Source organism: Cnephaeus nilssonii (assembly GCF_951640355.1).
Source record: "Cnephaeus nilssonii genome assembly, chromosome: 17".
In the NCBI taxonomy this organism is placed as follows: Eukaryota; Metazoa; Chordata; class Mammalia; order Chiroptera; family Vespertilionidae; genus Cnephaeus; species Cnephaeus nilssonii.
Window position 1 is genome coordinate 57,274,859 of NC_137088.1, and position 17,572 is coordinate 57,292,430.

At 50.1% G+C, this 17,572-nt stretch overlaps 1 protein-coding gene across 11 annotated transcripts in view; it reads right to left on the minus strand.

The window, feature by feature from the left end:
* FOXP1 (forkhead box P1) overlaps nucleotides 1-17,572 on the minus strand; it is a 559,948-nt gene that overhangs the window by 58,575 nt on the left and 483,801 nt on the right. The window lies entirely within an intron of this gene.

The following is a 17,572-nucleotide window of genomic DNA, read 5'->3' on the forward strand; positions in this document are numbered from 1 at the left end:
TAACAACCAGAAACCTGGCGAGTCATTTACACTGCCCTGCCCTCCGTTTCTGCATCTGAAAACTGAAGGGAATCCCACCGATGACCTGTGTCACCTCTCCCAGTGGTAACACTTCCGTGACTCTTCTACCAAGACTATGCAGATGGACAGGGCAGGGGACAGATCTTCCTACCCACAGATGAGTAGGGAGTGGGTGCTTCATGACGAGGGTCAGAAGGGTGAGTGAGCCCGTCTCTTCCGGGGCAGTGACAGGGGTCTCCCCTGCTGCCCGCAGGCCGTTTCCTTCTAAACCGGGGGCGGGAACCTTCTTCCTGCCAGGGCCATTTGGAGATTTATAACGTCATCTCTGGGCCATGCAAAATTAAAAACTAGCCTGCTGTATTTGGTCAAACATTTAATGAACTCACCCCTAATGCCTTGGCAGGGCCAGCCCAAATGACTTTGTGGGCCTTATATGGCCCGCGGGCGGGACATTCCCTACCCCTGTGAATCTAAACCATCGCCCACACCCTCCACACACATCAGAAAGTACAACTAATCCCATGGCCCCGCCTTGGAATTAGAAGCAGTGTGCTTCCCCGCCTTCCTCGCCGTCGGCCTTTCCAGCCAGCCAACGAAGTGAATCGCTGACCGAGACAGGCACCGGCTAACGGGGATGGCCAGCTCGCCGCCACACCACCTCCGGGCCTCGCTGTGCTCAGGTCCCTCTCCCTGCCTGTCTCTCAGTTCTTCAGGCTCATGTTCATGTGCACATGCTTCCCATGTCCCTCCCAGGACACTGTCAGCCACAGATCCTCCTCTCGCAGGCCGGTCGTGGCCTAGGACCTGGGCTGCTTGGCAAGGCGCTGCTCATTCCCAACCCAACACGAAACCACTGCAGACCCCGCCGGTCTCCGAGGGTGTTCTCCTGACACAGTGTCAGGACATCCGTCCACTAATAAAAACTGTGACCATAATAGTGTCCATGGAAACCATGACTATTTTTAAACTTTCCCTTTTATTTGGTAGATTCTTTAACTTACATGAAAATGCCAGTTTCTCTACTCACTTTTTACTTAACATTTCCCTGCCTTCTCACTTTTTACTTAACATTTCCCTGCCTTCATTGAAAGTACGATATCCTGCTTTCAATGATATGTTCAGTATCATACCAAGGATTTCTTAGGTCTGAATATGGGAGCATGAATTTGACTTCTAGTGACAAAGTGATACTAAAACAATAATCAGACCTCAGGTTTTTTAATCCTCACAGGAGGACATGATTTTATTGATTTTTAGAGAGAAAGGATGGAGGGGGAGGGGTAGAGGGGGAGTGAGGGGGAGGGGAGGGGGAGAGGGAGCAGGAGGGGGGTAGAGGGAGCAGGAGAGGGAGGGAGAGAGAGAGAGAGAGAGAGAGAGAGAGAGAGAGAGAGAGGAACTACAACCTGGGTATGTGCCCTGACCGGGAATAGAAACCGCAGCCTCTTGATGTATGGGATGACACTCCAACCAACCGAGCCTTGCCACCAGGGCCCGATCTCAGATTTTTTATACTAGACTAGAGGCCCAGTGCATGATTGAATCATGCACATGTAGGGTCCCCTACACACTTTCGCTTTTTGCGGTGGAGCTGGGTGCCTGTCCGCTGGTGCTTCTGAAAGGCCTGGTGCCGGAGCAGACAGGCACCCAGCTCCCCCACTTTTGATGGTCCGCAGCCGCTGAGGGGGGCTACCTGGCTGTTGAGAGGTGCAAGGGGCGGGACTCCTGCCCCCTGCGCCTCTCAACAGCTGCTGAGGGGGGCTGCCGCGGACACCTGGCTACCCTGCCTTTGAGAGGCGCAGCTGGGTGTCCGCGGCAGGCCCCCTCAGCGGCCGCGGATCTGGCCGTTGAGAGGCACAGGGGGCGGGAGTCCTGCCCCCTGCGCCTCTCAACAGCAGGGTAGCCCCCCTCAGTGGCAGCGGATCCGTGCCTCTCAATGGCCGGATAGGCCACCCCGAGTCCCGCCCCCCAGCCTCCCGCCGCCCAATCATGGGCGTAGCGGAGTGGTGGTAATTTACATGTTACTCTATTATTAGATAGGATTGTCCAGAACTGATATCAATAGGTCAACTTGAATGAAACCAAACCAGGTGAGGTGGCTTTGGAACCTGATCCCGGGCGGCCACAGGAAGAGCAGTGCAGGTTCAGAGCAGCAAAGTGGCTGCTCAGATGCGGGTTTCCCACGCGAGGACCCTTCTTCTGGTAGCTTCCATACTATGGCTGCCGCCCCCAGCGCAGCTGCCAGTCAATCCCAGTGTCGGGTAGAAACTGAGTGGCACAGGTGTCTTCCCACAGTGGGCTGTAGACCTAGGGACAGGTCTCTTGCTTCCTACAAAAGTGCAAGTGCTACGTGGGGACAGGAGTGGTCGCAAAGCAGCAGCCGGTTCCGGGGAGCTTTGTAAACAAGACCTTTCTCCTTTAACCTTCACTGAAAACACCTGGAGATGACTTAGCTTATTTCTCACATGCTGCCTTAGTTTTTGCTTTTCACTCATTATAGAAATATGCTATTCTACGTGTTTATCAGTTTTCCTAAAGTAAGTTGGCAACTGGTTTGATAATCTAAACAGAGAGGGCTGTTGATCAGAGCTCTTAAAGGGCCCCGCCTGGAGTGACGGGAGACGGGTCCCGCACAGACACATCCAAGCTTCTCCAGCTTTCACTGCCCGCAGAGTCCTTCACTCTCCTTCCCCAACACTCCTCTCCATCTCTGCTGCTTTCACATCATGTTTAATTAAAGGATTTCACATTCCCTCGTGATATGATATTCATGAGTAAAACTTGCGATGGAGAGACTGTGAATTAGTCTATTAAGTGCCAGATTTGTGCTTTTAAATGATGATAGAGGTTATTGTTATATTATCTGCTCTCAAATTTGTGCCATGAGATGTGGGGGCTACCTTAACTAACTTTACATCTGAAATAAAAGCTATTAACCACCTATGTTCAGGGATTTCCCCCCTCAAATTGCAAGTTATCCTGAGAGAAGTACAGGGTCATCTTTCTGCAGTATCTTGACTGTGGCCACTGAAGCCAGGCATGCTGGGAGAAGCTGGTGAAGCTGGGAGAGGCTGGGAGAAGCTGGGAGAGATTGGGAGAAGCTGGTGAAGCTGGGAGAGGCTGGGAGAAGCTGGGAGAGATTGGGAGAAGCTGGTGAAGCTGGGAGAGGCTGGGAGAAGCTGGTGAAGCTGGGAGAGACTGGGAGAAGCTGGGAGAGGCTGGGAGAGACTGGGAGAAGCTGGGTAAAGGTGGAGAAGCTGGTTTCATGTCCATGTTTACTAAAAGAAATGCAACTAGTAAACCCGGTTTGTGATCTCACAAAGGTAACCTTTTAGAAATATACTGAAGTTAGTCAATTTTCAGAAAGATATTAAATAAAAAGTAGTGATAGGCAAATCCAGATATGGCAAAAACTGAACATGGCAAGAGAATGACTCGAAGTTCACTGTCTGGGCCGTAAAAGTTCATAATTGTGCTGAAGGCTAAGGATATTGCTTCATACTTTTTTCATGGATATAAATCACCTAGAGACCTTTTCCCCTGCGGATTCTGACTCAGGAGTTGTGAGTCAGAATCTGGGAGGCCCCTGGCTCCGGCGTGATGAAGATGGGGCCGGCCAGGGACCACAGCGTGAGTGCTGTGGGTCTCAGGGTCTGCCCTAAAAATCACTGCACTTAAAGACACATCCTGAGGTGCCCTCTGTGTTAACTGTGGGTTGAAGAACAAGTTGAAGACAAAGAAATATGGAAAGTGGTGGTATTGAGCAACTTCACCAAGAGTAGCTGCAAACTCATAAAAATGCTGCTCTGAGTTATTAATGAATTAAATGCAAGCTGCTTTAAAAAACTTATCACAAAGCAGGTAAGACTGAAGGAAGTTAGCACAGAGAGAAGGTCATTTCCTACTTCTGCTTAACAAACACCAGTTTCACATGATCACAGATCTGTGAGTGACACTGCTCAGGAGTATCCTGGCCCCACTGTTGAATTAGTGGGTTTGTCAACTCAAACTCCAGTTTCCAAACTCCAGGTGTGCACTACGACCCTCTGACCTTGAGTGGTGTCTCTGAGCCTGGAAGTAGAATATGTGGGAAACTTTTTAGGAAGGTAAGTGATAGATTTGGGCTTTTTAAGAAACCAGAGTCTATCATGAATGCAGGTTCCAGTACAATTAGCACAGTTCTGTATTTGGTCAAGGCCCGTCTCAGCAAAGAGAGGGAATCCTGCCAAAATATCCCAGGATGTGACACGCACACAGAGCGGGAGTCCACACGAGGCTGGGTGAACACAGGGTCTTAAAGACGGGAAGGTTTATTTAAGTTGGTCTCGGACAAAAATGTATCTAGTATCTCCAACCTCAACCCGAGTTCACAAATATCATTTAGGACAATGTTTACTTCATTTAAATTGAAAAATAAGTCAATTTTAAGAAAATAACAAATAATAATGTAAGAACATATGGCAACTTCCTAACAACGGGGCACATTCAAATTACTAAAGTTTGGAAAACCAAAAGCTCATGGAGTATTCCTCAGGGCGACTGAGTGACAGCTGGCTCCTGAGCCCTGGCCAGGCCCTGCAGACCCTTCCCTGGGAATTCTCAGCGGGGAAGGAGGAGCCTCCGGGTCATCAGAATGTACGGGACAAAGACCTAAAAGGCCACCACGGCAGCGCTGTGGCCCTTTCCCCTCGGGCCAGGAGCCCGTGTGTAGGTGCACCTGTGACCCGTGCTGGCTGCTTTGCCTATGGTGAGAGCCTGAGGGTGTGCCAGGACAGGTGGCAAGTTTGGCAAGTTATTTCCTTCACCATCCACATCACCAACCTGCCCCATCTCCTTTGTCAGCTGCTCTGGGTAAAGCATGCGGTCCTGGTTTCCCGACGCCAGGTCTGGGCACCGCAGCACAGGGCAGGAGAGGCAGTCAGTCCCTCGCAACACAGACCGCAGGGATGACGAAGGCGGGTGCCTGCTTGCGTGGTGCTGAGTGAAGGGGTAAACAAAGGCCAAGGCCAAGAGGAGGCCGAGGTCCAGCTTTGGTTTCCAGCATCAATTAGGGCTGCCCTGAGCTTGTGAGGTGACCGCTCACAGCGTCAGCCCGGGATCTTGTTAGGAAAACAGAATGCTTTCCAAAGGGTGGCCGTGAGCAACTGTGTCAATACGGAAAAGGGACCACTAATCCCAAAGTTACTGACACCGTTTAGCAGCCTTCTCATTATGTCAATGCTAGTGTATTTGCAGTGGTGAGTCACCAGGCCCACGTGGCACCTTGCCCAGATGTCACAGCACCCACAGCACCCAGGAAACCAAAGAGCACGGATCCGAGGCCCGCTCCTCCTCTCCTGTGGAGGCCCTCCCCTCAGTGCTCTGGGTGTGAGCAGTCACAGCCGGAGGAATCCGGTCGCCGCAGTGTGAGGGCCACACGAGCAAGCGAAGAGCACATGCGTGTATGTTCCCTCAGTGACCCCTGCTTTATGCAGCTTTTATTCCTCTGTAGTACAGAAGCTTCATCAATGACCACCTGAATTAAACTCCTCCCTCTCGTCCAGCGGGTTTACATAAACACCTGGTTTGTGAGGACGGGGAGGTGGGCTCCTAGTACAGTCTCCGCCGGGGTCACGAGAACACTGAGACTGACGTAGACGTGTGTTCAGGTGCTATTCGAAGTCATATGAGCACACACACGTGTGTGTGCATATTTCTCAATCCCCAGGCCCCTAACTTTTATAATATAGGTAAAACATTAGACATGTGCATGGTTAATTAAAAAGTACTCTTAGTAGGGGTGCATTTCCAAAAGGTTTAATCATGATGGGGTGAACCAAACACCTTTAAAGTCCTGGGCACAGACTGTGACTACGTTCTCTTCCTCTGAAGGAGTCTGCCCGCTTCTCCTGTTGGAGGGAGAGAACTGGACAGATGGCTGGTACATAAGATGTAACATTTTATCTGGTCCTTCACGTATTAGCAGGAGCTCACCTGCTACAAGAGGTAGGATGAGACCAGGCAGGTGATTGAAGCATAAAAAGCATTTTTAAGCAATAAAACAAAAAATAAATTAGAAAGACAAGAGTTTTTACACATGATTTAAAGGCCAATATTAGGAATTTTTAAAGACATTTTATTCCATAAAATAGTTTTTGTTGGATCATAATCTTAATTTTTTTTTCTCTCTGAATGATGAGTTTTGGCCCTGGAACATCGGTCGTCCTAAATGATAGTAAATAATCATCCAGATCACTTCTGTCACGTTGGCGGCAAAGGAAGAGTGCCGCAGCAGAAGTATAGCAGCTGGGATGTTCTCAAAGAACGGTCCCTGGGAACTTGTCAGAGATGCAAATTCTTGGGCCCCACCCCAACTTACGGAGTCAGAAACACCAGAACGGGGTCAGTACCTGACCTCCAGCCAGGCCTACAGCTGGCGCTGAGGCCAGTGACAGGTGAGAATTACTCTTACCAGAAACGCCCATTTTCTCTCTTGTTTGGAGCATGTGAGAGCATCGACAAAGGCTCCCAGGACTCTTACCGCTTAGGTGGCCAAAGGTAACAAGGGGTTCGCCATCTTCTGAACAGTTCGCCTAGTCTCTGTGATGAGATTCAGCACCAACTGCCCAAGGACTGGCTGGGCCAGGCAGCCAGGGTGCAGCAAGCGACAAGAGACACGGAGCCTCCCTCCCCTCAGTTCCAGCATCTCACCTGATGCACATGCGGGTGGAAGTACACACTCTACAACATTCCACTAGTGCTCATTTTAAACACGTTACAGACTTTTGCATATACTCCTGGCTCTGAATGTATTACGTTGTGTTGCAAGAGTCTGTTTCCATGTTTGTGTCTCTGATTGGACTATGAACTTCTAAAGGGGAAGAACTACATTGTAGCCATCTTTTAATTCCCAGAAGGTACAAGTTAATGTATAACAAATGCTCAAAAATGTGGTTTGAAAGAATAAATGACTTTAACAATTTTTGTTGAGCACCTAGTATATGCTAGAGACTGTAATGTGCATTAATTTATTTAATTTTCACAGTTAATCTATGAAGCAAGCAAGGGCTGGCATCATACCCATTTCACAGATGGAAAACGGAGGCACAGCAAGATGAAGTAAACTACGTGAACAGCCTGTGTTGGAATGCAGGCTGTCCAGCTTCAGAGTCCCCCTCATAATTACCAGAAACACAGCCGCCCCGCCCCCACCCTACATGAGGTATGGGCCCCGACTGAGCAAACATGCTCCTCCTTTGCCCTGCCTCAGGGCCTTTGCTTCTGCTGTGTCCTCTGCCTGGAGGGCTCTTCCCTCACTTCTTCACAGCGGCTCAAGATTCACTTCCTCACAAAGTCCTTGCCAGACCAACCCATTTATACAAATGGTAACCTTAACCCCTCTTCCCCCTTCCCCACTTTATTTTTTTCAGAACTTGATTCTGTCTGTCTTTTTATTATGTAATTACTTGGTTGTTCTATATCTCTTCTGCCAAGCTCATGGCTGTATCCTCCAGAGCCTCGCACACTTGGGACGTGGTTAGTGCTCGGTGCGCAGTGTGGACTGAATGGATTTACCGCCCAGTGACTTCCGCCCTGCTTAGGAACGCATTTTGGTTGAATGCTGGATAACTTCCCATTCATCCTTAGGTTTCTTTGTAGTTCTGCCTGTATAACCCTATAATTTATTCCAACACCACTGGATTATTCCAGCTCTTGGTGTTAATTTTTTTTCTAATTAAACTGCCATTTACTTCTCACACGGATCTTCAACACCAGACATCTTGTTCTTGTCAAAAATCCGACTCATGAGGAAAAAGTTAAGTTGACTATAGGGGCTGAATGTTTCCATCAGTATTTCAGGTATAAAAAGAGACCAGTCACAGAAGCCTGTCCGCGTCTCAGGTCTGAGACAGTAATTCCAGTGGACGGTCAGCCTTTTGGATGTCTAACCTCCCCCCGCAATGACTACCATGGCTCCGGCTGAAACCAGCCTGCATCATGTACACCAAGCGCGTCCAACTCGTGGCCCGCGGGCTGCATGCGGCCCAGCCAATATCACGGAATGTAAGAAACGTTTCAATAAAAATTTTGTAACTTGATTTTTACAATATCCTGTTATTCATAATTATTAGTAACGAACTACAATGTTCGCTAATGACTGATTACTACAATCGTGTTGCATTCATTTCCCTTACACGCCTGATGTGCAGGCGTACCATTTCTCTCCACTAATGCTAGCAGCGAATATTTTAGCAGCCAATTGCCACGTCATTAGTCTTGGACTCACTTGTTTGGTGTGCACAAGAGGAAATATTTCGCTTTCGGAGGACAAGAAAAATAGGTTTATTTGCGTTATGCTTATTAATTTGTGCAGTTATTCAGTGTCTGGTAAGTTAATGTTCAAGAAAAAAATATAAATTTTTATTAAAATGTTCTATTATTTTGTTAATGATGACTCATTTATTTCAGCCCTTTGGATTCAGCATGTCTCTATCAAAATAAACCTACATTTCTATGAAAACTGAAGCTTTTGTGTGTGTTTTTTGTGGCCCACATAAACTTAAACCTTGTTTATTTGGCCCGTGTTAGCCTTTGAGTTTGACATGCTTGATTTACACAAACATTGTATGCTTTTCTTTATCTTCTGCCATAATGTACCTTCACACTCAACATTCACAGCCAAGATGCAAAATGCACACACAGAAAGGATATTTCAAAGATATACCTAAAATTATTTTTAAAAAAATAGAAAAAAGAATGAAAGAGGAATCAGCCTTGCCATTAGATTGATTTCCTTGAAGACCATAAAAGGGCTGAAGTTTAAAGGTCATAAAAGAGTGTCTATTGGTTGAGGGAAGTCTTACAGGTTTATACTACCTGTATAAACACCATCAGCTAGTTACTATAGGGTCTGTGTTTACCAAACAAGAATAGATCTAGTGCCCAGCCGGCGTGGCTCAGTGGTTGAGCATCGACCTATGAACCAGGAGGTCATGGTTTGATTCCCGGTCAGGGCACATGCTTGGATTGTGGGCTCCATCCCTTATAGGGGGCTTGCAGGAGCCGGCCCATCAATGATTCTCTCTCACCACTGATGTTTCTATCTCTCTCTCCCTCTCCTTTCCTCTCTAAAATCAGTAAATATATATATATATTTTAAAAAGAATAGAAGTAGTGACACAAAAGCATAACAACATTTGAGTGTATAAAATGGAGAAGGCTGTGCCTTCTGGTAAATGTTCCAAAGTGCCTTTAAAAATGTCCCCCTTTTCATCTTATTTATGGGGTAATCTCTGTTTTCTTGATTCTCCTAGTTCAGTTCTAACAACTCCATGGAATGTTTCACTCTCAGTATCTGAGACTAGTAATGATTCTCTCTTCCCTTTCACTTTTCTCATTTTAATACTTAAAAACAATAACTAGCCCAACAATCCAAACTGCATATTGAAAATCATTTTCACAACTGAAAATGCAAAAACAGAGAACAAAAGCCACCGAGTCTATGGAAGACTCTAGTACAGGTACACTGTCCTAAAACTGGGGTAACCCACAAACAGCACCCAGAAAAGGGGTGTGTGTGTGGCTGTTTCACGCACCTGGACTACATCTGCCAACTGAACCACTTGCTTCTAACAGTGAGGCAGAGAAAGGAAAGGCTCTCCTGGATGCCCTGGCTGAGCCCGTGTGGGTGTGCACAGTGTAACCTGAAGGCGAGCTCTCCCGCAGAGGCTGCTGGGATGGGGGCCTCCTCTTCGCACCACATTGACCACAGTGCGGGCCAGGCTCCGCCGAGCCTTCCTGTGAGTGGGACAGACTCCCAGACGGATGAAGACACTGAACAGGGCGTACGGCTCCTGGCGACACGTGCCAGGGGACAGGCCCACTGAACACACCGGGCTGTGCAATTGTGCTGTGACTGCAGAGCACGGGCCCATGGGGATGCTCTTTCTGAGTTTACACAGACAGGAAAACCGCAGCTAAGAGAATTCTCTGGCTGGCGTATCTGTTGCTCAGTCCCCGGAACAGTTCCCCAAAGCAACTCTCTTCTTCACTCACACAGGCAGAGTGACAAGCGGGGACACACACTAACAGCCTCCCTGTGTGAGCCTCCACTATGGTTTTAATGAGGAGAATAGACGTTACTAGAGGCCCAGTGCACGAATTCGTGCTCTGGTGGGCTCTGGCCAGCTCACGCCGATGGGGGCCCATCGGGCCAGGCCAACGGGGGGTGGGGGGAGTGAAGGGGATGCGGGGACCGCAGCAGTTGGCTGGCCAGCCCCGCCGGGGGCAGGGGCCGCGGGAGGTTGTGGGGGGCCGGTCGGGGCCCCGATGGGCCGGTTGGCCGCCGCAGTGCACGTCATAGCGACCGGTCATTCCAGTCGTTCTGTTGTGCTGGTCGCTTGGCTTTTATACATACAGATAACATACTCAGGCCGTGACTGATTCCAAGGGGGAGGGTACAGGACCCAGGGCACTGTGCCGAGGCAGCACACGCATCGGCATTGCCCCGGGAGCTGGCCGCGGGCTACGCGGGAACACGCTGCAAGAAAGCACCTTTGCAAGTGTTGAAAAAGTACGTGACTCCCACTTCAGACTCCTGCAGGGTTCCCCCCGCCCCGCCCACGCTTGGCTACGAACATGGGACTCCTACTTGTCACTGAAGAGAGCAGGGCCAGGACTTTTCCAAGCCACAGGCTTCTGCAGACTTGTGGCTTCCCTTCCCACTTTGGATGAATCCAGTATCTGGCAAAGGAGATTTCCTACTCATTCAATCCAAGTGGCAAAGTATGTGTTTCAGCAAAACTCTTACCCCAGTGCAAGCAACGATGCCCGAGTTCCTGCAGGCCGGAGCGCGGGCTCCCCTGCCAGGCTGCCCACCGGGAAAGCGAGCGGAGACTGAGGAGGAGGGCGAGCCTTCCTCACAAGTGCACACACCTGCCAAAGGGCTGGGACCCACAAAGGAATCTGCGGGAAACCCTATCATCCGAGACTGTCTTCCCTACACAGAGGGAAATGGGGTTCAAATATGGTGTGGGGACAGCTGGCCCGCTAGACATGACAGAGCCCATGGTCGAGATTCCTTTAAGAGAAACATAAAATGAACGGACTCTCCAGAGCAATGATGCCATTTATTGGAAATTATTTATTACTTAAACACAAGAAAGAAAAAAGCTGTAGCGTCTAGTGACGACATGTTATGGCAAAAAGTACACCACAGCTCTCAGAGAGTAATAGCCAACTCGTCTTCCTTTCATCACCACACAAGGTGCACCCTCAAGAAAACCCGTGCACCGGTCCCCCGGGCGAGGCCACGTCAGTCCTCACGGGGCCTCTGGCACGGCCCCAGAGCCTCTCCTCCCGCCGAGACCCAGGAGCCAGTGGCTGTCAGCAGCAGGACACACGCATCTCAGCTCGTCATAGCCTCACAGTCGCCACACCCCCCGCAGCTCCCAGGTGCTCCTTCTGACATAAGCAAGAACATTCTCAAACATATATTTGTATTGATTTCAGAGAGGGAGAGAGAGAGAGAAACATCAATGATGAGAGAGAATCATGGGTCAGCTGCCTCCTGCTGGGGATTGAGCCGGAAACCCTGGGCAAGCAGGAACATTTTTGCCCTAAACAGGCTATTTCCCAAGAAACAGATGCGGGTGATGCTACAAAGTGTCGCTCTGGAGCAGAAAGAGGCGCCTGCATTTTAGGCCCCTGCAACTGGCCATCCGCCCTCCTCTTTCTGGTCCCTAGGACAGCTGACAGGACATGCCCAGCCTGCCCCCTGCGCGCCCCGGGCAGAAAGACGAGACAGAACTCGGGGCTTCGCCCAACGCCCCTCAAGGCCGAGCAGACTGGTCTGGCCCCAGGCGACCAGCCGATGCTTGTGGCCTGGTCCTGACCCCTGAGCTCTAGGGCTGAAGACTGTCACCCAATAGTCGGGTGGAGCAGCCCCCAGGGAACGTCCAGACTCGGGCTGTCATTGCAAGGACCCGAGGGACAGGGAGACCTCGGTGCCGGCCCTGCCTGGTTTCCAGCGAGTTGTGTGGCTTCTGGGCCCCACAATCCCATTTGTACAAAAAGGACAGTAAGTAGCCCATAGGGTTATTGGAGGATTAAATGGGAAAAAGAGCATCAAGGCTGATGTCAATCAATATATATATATTATTGATTTCAGAGAGGAAAGGAGCGGGAGAGAGAAACATCAATGATGAGAGGGAATCATTGATTGGCTGCCTCTTGCACACCCCATACTGGGGATTAAATCCGTAAACTGGGTGTGTGCCCTTGACAGGAACCGAACCCGACACCCTTCAGTCCACAGGCTGACGCTCTATCCATTGAGCCACACCAGCCAGGGCAAGGCCTTTATTTATAGGGCCGCACAGAGCAGTAACTCAGTAAATGGTGGCTGCCTCCACCACCCCTGCATGCTGGCTCCTCTCCCTCCAGCAACGCTCTGCTCTGCTGGTTCATACAAGAATGGGAAACATTAGATTTTCAAAATTTTTCCGAAAAACTCTTACTTCCCAGCATTGCCCAAACCAAGGGACCTGAAGAACACGCCACGCCGTGGGGCGGAGAACAGTGCAGACCCTGACGGCGCAGCGCGGGGCGGCCTGGCCCTCTGCATTGCTAACAGGCTGCCAGGTGATGCCCACCTTGCTGCGGCTGCTGAAACCGAGCAGCAAGCGTCTCAGCAGGTCCGACAAACACACGTTCCACACCTCATCTCAGACCAGGAGACCCACATCTTCCTGGAAGGAACAGCCAGCCAGCACCTGTGAGAGTGCCATCAGGAAATCTGAGAAACGTGGTCTTGTTAGTTAAGGTCAGAAGTTGGCAAATTTCTTTTCAGCAAACGGCCAGAAAGTAAAATATTTTCATTTTTGTGGGCCACTTAGTTTCTGCGACAACTGCTCAAGGCAGCCACGTTAACATGAAAGCAGCCACAGATGATGCATAAATGAATGAGCACCGCTGTGTTCCAATAAAACTTTATTTACAAAATGAGCCATGGGCCAGGCCTGACTGGTTGGCCATAATTTGCTGACCTCTGTTATAGATCAATTGCCTCAACACATAATCGCAGGAAGCAGCAGCAACAATTCTGAGGACAATTCGGGACAATGTGACTGCAGGTTCTCCAAATGCTCTAATGGGAAAGGAAGATGGGTGTAGCCAGTGTGTGCTCAAGTACTTCAAATCGAAAGAAATACAAGACCAATCATCTGATTTTCAAAACCGAAACCAAGAAAAGGTGCAACGAGGAAGAGCTACTCAGAATGATGAGGGGCTAGAGCCTACGGATTAATTATCTGGCTCAAAAGGCCCTAAACAGGAATATATACAACAGTGAAAGTCTTGTGAAACTAGAACAATTCTGAAACCAAGCTTCTAGAATTTTAGAAAATAAACCATGAGCACCAATATTTATTCATTAACATATAATTTAGTTTAAAAATTAGAAAGCACCAGGCTGTCCACATTTCAGTCCCCGCCTTTTCAATAGTGAGGCCCCGCAGACACACATGTCATTGTTACGCAGTCAGATACATGGCAACATGGCAAGGGGCCACCAGCACAGACCAGAGACTGTCAGTGACTCTGTCTGAGGGCGCACTAGCCAAGCCCAGGCTTCAGGGCTCCGAGAAAGAGCGGCCGGCGGGCCAGCAGGAAGCACACGCAAGTGCGACGCACGCGCTGCGCCAAGGAGGAGAGTGACGACGAAGGGAGAGGCGTGGAGAGTGGACGGAGGCAGGTGACCCCGGGAGGGGGCCGACCTGGTCACCTGACTCTGAGAACAGCTGACAGCTGCAACCAAAGAGAGGCCGGACAACGGCGATCCCGAAGGCTGACGAAGCCTCTTCCCGAGGCGGAAGGCTTGGAGCAAATCCTGAGCAGAGCTAGGACTCCCTCCGAGAAGCACACGCCTTACCGAACGGCCGCCGCCGGTGGGTCAGCTGAGAGCAAAAAGCTGGCGAGGACCACCACACAGGAGCATTCCCAGTTTGGCCCACAGGGGGCAGCGGGAATGGAGCCGAGACCCACCATGTGTCCGCCAGGAAACGTGGGATTGACCAGGCGGAAAGGAAGTGGGGACACTTTAAGGGAGAGAGGCTGGTTGTGCACGTGCCTGTGTGCAAGTCTTGCACGGGGTCATTTTTGTTTCTTACGTGCTGCTTCAGACGTAAATAATTCCTAGGCCTTCACCAAAGGCCTAGAAAATATCTGTATCCAAGGTAAGAGGAAACTGCTCTTTTCCTTAAAATGTGCTGATATGCACACAGTAGCTTAACTGAATTAATTTTAAATTAAATTTAAAATTTCTTTTAGGAATACTGACTTTAGTTCATCACAAGTAGTCATGTGAATGCACTCTGAGAAACGGGTCATTAGGGGGTGCTGCTGTCATGTGAACACACGGAGGGCACCCACACAAGCCGGACGGCCTTGCCCGCCGCGCCCAGCCACACGTGCAGCCTGCTGCTCCTGGGCTGCAAGCCTGTGCAGCAGGTCCCCGCACACCCCACGAGAGGGTTCCAGCGCAAGAGGAGACGCGCAATCCAGACCCGTGTGCGCGCGAGGTGGACGGGCTGCTGCCTGAGGAACACGCTGTTTCACACGAAGAACACGGCAGCAGCGAGCGCAGAAACCGCGACAGTCTGTCAGCAAGTGCGCGTGCTGTGCGGGGCTGCGGCTGCGCTTTTACAGCACTGGCATGCCGCGGGATTGCCTGCACCAGCAGCACCACGACACAAGTCACGCCCTACGTGCTGACATTAAGATACGCTTGGCGACAAACTCTTCAGCTCCATTATCATTTTATGGGGCCGCCGTCCAACATGCAGCCCAGCTTGGCTGACCCAGCGTTGAGTGCATGACTGCATTCACTTCTAAGCTGAACGAAACTTCAAGTGCTGATTTATAAACTAGGAGAGAGACTTGAATTTGGAGCTTGGATATGCCACTAATCAGTTCTGTGACCCTAGACCAGTTCTTTAATCTCTACGACTCAATTTCCTCGTCTGTGAAATGGAGATGATAATCCCTAAGCTTCCCAGCAGTCACGTGGCTACAATGAGCCATCACTCAGCCCACGCCTGTGCAGAGGAAGACTGATTAAGTGTGAGCTCCCTTCCCTTCCCCAGTGCACCATAACATAATGCGATATTTAGAATTTTAATTCAGGCAATTACTTAAGTAGTAATTGCTATTTGTATTTACATAGCTGCTTTGATCCAAGAAGCTCCAAGGGCTTTACTAAATTTAGCATTTTCATAAATGTTTCATTTGCATGCTGTGGATTTTATTTACCCACACCAAAACTTGGAATTTCCTAAAGCAAGGTAGTCAGACGAGTAAAGAAAACAAGGTGACAGTGTCATGTTTACAGGGACCCCAGGTCTGAGCTTTCTCATCCACCTCAGAAGCCGGGCCTCCGGTCCTGGGGAACGACATGGCAGTCGGAGCCAGGAAGGTGCCTTTTCCTCGGCCAGGCCCTTCAGCTTCTGCCCACCCCCACTTCTCAGGCACTGGGGACGCAGGCGCGTCGCAGCCCCAACGAATGTACACATCCTCAGCACAGCAAACGGGACTCAATTGTGGGGAGAAGGACCTGAATTCTGAGAGTGCTGATGCTGGCTGTCCCTGATGCTCAGGGACAGGATGTTAGGAAGCCTGGACCTGGGGTTGGCACTGCCCCCAACGGACAGGGGCCACTCATCCCGTCGCAGGGCGAGGAGGGTGCCCTGCCCAGCAGGGAAGTGGGCTTCCACCAGCCATCTTCACCAAAGCACGCTTCTCCCTGCTTCACACGCAAGGGTTTACCCTGAATGATTTAATTACAATTTTCCTGCGTAAGACAAATTAAAGAGGAGAGTGGGAGTGGCGTGCCAGTGCGTGACTTATCTCCGCAGCAGCCTGCAGCTTGCCGAGGCCCAGAGCTGCTGTGCGGCGAGCAGGAGGCCAGGGTGCACGGCCAGGGCTGGAGAAGGGGCTGCACCGACTGCGTCCAAAACAAACACCCGGCACTGCCTTTCCCCACACACCTTCCCAGAGAGCCAGCCACGCCTGCGGGTTCTGATCCTTCAGGAACGCGGGCAGCGCGAGCCCAGGCAGGACGCTCCCGGCGGCGAGGACTGAGGATGAGACCCTTCTCCCAGGGACTCCTGACAAGCAGCAGCTCTGGGTGGCAGCGAGAACCTGTTGTTATGGTGATCGCGTTCGGACTGTGTCCACTACTTAAACAGGACAGCACACACATGATTTAGAAATTAACCTTACCCAGGTAAGACCCTATCACATTCTTATGAGTACCTATCTATACATGATAGTTGAATTTTTAATGATCAGTTCTGCAAGGTTATAACTCTGAATTATCTTCAACATAAGGGGCTCATTTGTCTTATTTGCTACATTCAGTTAAAATGTGCTACTTAGAATTTCCCTTTAATCCAGCCACATCTAGGCATCTACATAAATCTAAACCGAGAGGAGCAGTGGCAGGTAATGTCACAGCTGCTTCATCCCTGCACATGCAACTCGAACACTCAGCCTGCTTTTACCCCCGATTAAGGCTCAGTGAGGCCCGGATCTTTTCTGATCCGTATTCTAATTCTGACATGTAGTATACCAAGGATTACGCTCAAGTTTTGTGCAGACAAACAGGACAATAAAAAAAAAAAAGGCAAACAAACTTATTCAGGAGTTGGACTGTCTGTTAGATCCATTTCCTTTCAAATGTGCTCTCAGACATGAAAAGGATTCTCCTCCCACTCGCTTCCTGCTCACCTGTCACCTGAGCGTGGACACCAGCCTCCTGGAATGAAGCTGAGCACACTGCACCCACGCAAGAAGGGTGTGTCACGGGGAGTCTGTGCAAACACCCCAGGGCCTCGGGGGGCATTTTTGGAGCAGGGCCCCCTGCTCTGCGGTAAAGGGGCCGTGCAGCGGCCTGGCGGCGACGGGGCCGCCGCCCCAGGACACCAATGCACACGTGCAAGCGGACGCCTAGAGCCTTCTCCCCAAAGCCACCTCCGGGCAGTGTTTTTTAAAAGAACAGAGACATTATAAAAGACGATAAAGCAAGAGCCACGACTGGCTTCCAGACACTCCAGTCTTCCCTAACGGGGAACAGCCGAGCCTCCTTTGGGCAGTGGCTCCACGCTGATCCTGCCTGCACCACCCCATTCTTCAAAGCTTCTAACCCCGTCGGCCTCAAGCACGTTCGGTCCCTCTCTGCCTTCCGCAGAGACGCCAAGTGATCTTAAAATGCGAGCTGAAAGGTCTGGTTAAAGCATACCTAAGTCTCATTTGGGGAACGTCTCGTGGGTGTTACACTTGAATGTGACACACACACACACACACACACACACACACACACACACACACATATTTAGATAATGTTGTCTGTGATTAGTAAACTCTAAATGGATAAAATGTTGCTGGTATAAAGATACAAACCTAATTAAGGCAGTGGGCTTCCTGATGTTTGATACTTCAAGAAATATATAAAATTATATTTGTAATTGCTTAAGTGAAAAGATAATTTTAAAACTTTCACTGAGTCACTTCTATTAAA